We start from the raw sequence: 2,315 nt of genomic DNA on the forward strand, positions 1-2,315 counted from the left end.
CAAACTGCAGAAAGTGAAATATATAGACAGACTCACCCAAGACTGTCTATATATTTCACTTTCTGCACTGTTTGTTCATCCTGATGAAGGGGATATGTTCCCCGAAACGTTGATGTGATGTGATGATTTGAATACACACCTGTTTGCTTTTCAACAACGCTGTATAGATAGATTATATATATATATATATATATATATATATATATATATATATATATATATATATATATATATATATATATACACACACACACACACACACATATACATACATACATACATACATACATACATACATCAAAACTCCACAAACACTCTCCTCCTGCGCTAATTGGTTTCAAAATAGGCAATTAGGTATAGCTATCTCTAGGATGGGCTGCCTGGTTCCTCTGAGTTCCTTGTTAGGAGGAACGGAGCAAAGAAAATAGAGTATAGAAAAAGAGGAAAAATGGCGCCCCAGGGGTTTACAAATACCCTTATACAAAGACTATTGCTTAACAGGATTTGCAATCAATATTTATACAGGTTTTTAAAACACATAACGGACTGTACTTTTCATAAAAATTTATTAAAACAATTATACAGAAACATGAAGTATATCCATCATTATTACATGTACATTATGATGTAGTTTCTCCTACAGAAATCCATCAATGGGATATGGAGGAAAGAAGGCAACCTTTCTGTTGTATCCTTATTCTTCCTCATTAAATATTCGGAGATAACATCAACAAGAAATACAGTAACCCAACGCGTTTCGTCTAGGAACTAGACTTCATCAGGGGTGCGTCTAGAAATTATAGAATAACCATTCAATAAAATATATGAATACATGAAAATACATAAAAATACATAAGAAAATGTACAAACAATCCAAAAGAACAGTCCGAAAAAACAACAAAGATGGGCAAGACAAGGAAAAAAAATCGAAAACATGGAATGAGCAGTTGATAATCTCACATAATTAGAAGAGACTTTAAGATGTTATTCATAAATATGGTCCACCGAAAAAGATTTTATGTTAGACATACCTTAGATAATAATGTCTATCCAAAAGAGTGATAGGCCTAGATCATTATCTAAATTCAATTAAACCGTAGAGGTTGAATAATGTACAACATACCTCGTGAATCTGGTAACTCAGATTACGAAGAGCTCAAAAGGGAAGCATTCGTATGAAAAAAAGAGGAATCGGCAACTTCATGCACACATGGAGGACCTAATGAGTTAATTAGCATTTGTTAGTGTCTCACCTTATCATGGTGAAAGGTATACAAAAAGGGAGGGCCTAAACTCAGATACCACTCATTTCAAGAATCACTGGTATATAAACGCCTTCACATCTGAAATGTGAGGACTAGTCAGACCATAAAGATATGTTCTAGGAGATTACTATTAATCTTTCCATACATCATAAACCTTAACCTTCATTTAAAAAATAAAAATGGGCGTGTATTACCTCTTGTCTAATTTTTCTGTCTTTTTAGACTAGAAGTATAAAATTAATTACTTCTATATGAAGCACATGTGCTGATGAATCTGCATCTTATCAATGAAGACTCTATTCACTATTGTAATTAATCTATTAACATTAAGATTCCACAAGCACAAAATACATTAATCATAACATACCTCAGAAGTCACAATACAGGTGAAAAATGCAGAAATCTATACAGAGTCCTTATGGTATCCTATGGATATGATACCTAGAGGATTTAATTGTATAACAACAGTTAGGACCTATGTTAACTAAGTCCCAATCTGAGAACACATGTGTATAATCACACTAATTAAAACCAATTGACCCAGGGATATATGGAAACAGACAGCAAATACTCTAAAGAAACCACCACTTAATTACCAACAGGTGGACAATGAAAGGAAGCTGTGCTAGGAGTATAAGATTGCACAGCCCAGCATGAAGGCTTAAAAATAAAAATATATATCAGCAATTTAACAAAGTATGAATACATATTTGTGTAAAAAGAAATCCAGCATCAACTTAAGCTAAATAGAGCCTGGTGTAGAATGTCATAAAGACAAGTTTTCCTTACCTTCCAAATAGTGATCAGCAGTGAGCCAGTGATCATGCAATGAGGCATGGAGGCTAAGTGCATGTTTATATAGAAGGAACTTTGATGACCTCACTTCCTTCAGTGATACTAATTAGTGTTTAAATGACTGTGAATAACTAGTATTATGAAGTAAAAAAGGGGATCTTTATAAATCCCCTATAGCAATGTAAGTATATAATTATTTTACAACTAGTGAAAATTACCATAAACCTAAACTTAAGCCACATATAATTTAATTAA

At 32.8% G+C, this 2,315-nt stretch overlaps 1 long non-coding RNA gene across 1 annotated transcript; it reads right to left on the reverse strand.

Annotated features, from left to right (window-relative positions):
- Positions 1-549: 549 nt before the first annotated feature.
- LOC134928853 (uncharacterized) lies at positions 550-2,086 on the reverse strand. Its single transcript, XR_010178063.1, has 4 exons — positions 2,055-2,086; positions 1,633-1,706; positions 1,124-1,219; positions 550-790 (listed from the first exon to the last, which is right to left on the reverse strand). It is a non-coding gene; the product is annotated as an uncharacterized LOC134928853 (long non-coding RNA).
- Between the last annotated feature and the right edge of the window lie 229 nt (positions 2,087-2,315).

This window comes from Pseudophryne corroboree, chromosome 5 (assembly GCF_028390025.1).
Source record: "Pseudophryne corroboree isolate aPseCor3 chromosome 5, aPseCor3.hap2, whole genome shotgun sequence".
NCBI lineage: Eukaryota > Metazoa > Chordata > Amphibia > Anura > Myobatrachidae > Pseudophryne > Pseudophryne corroboree.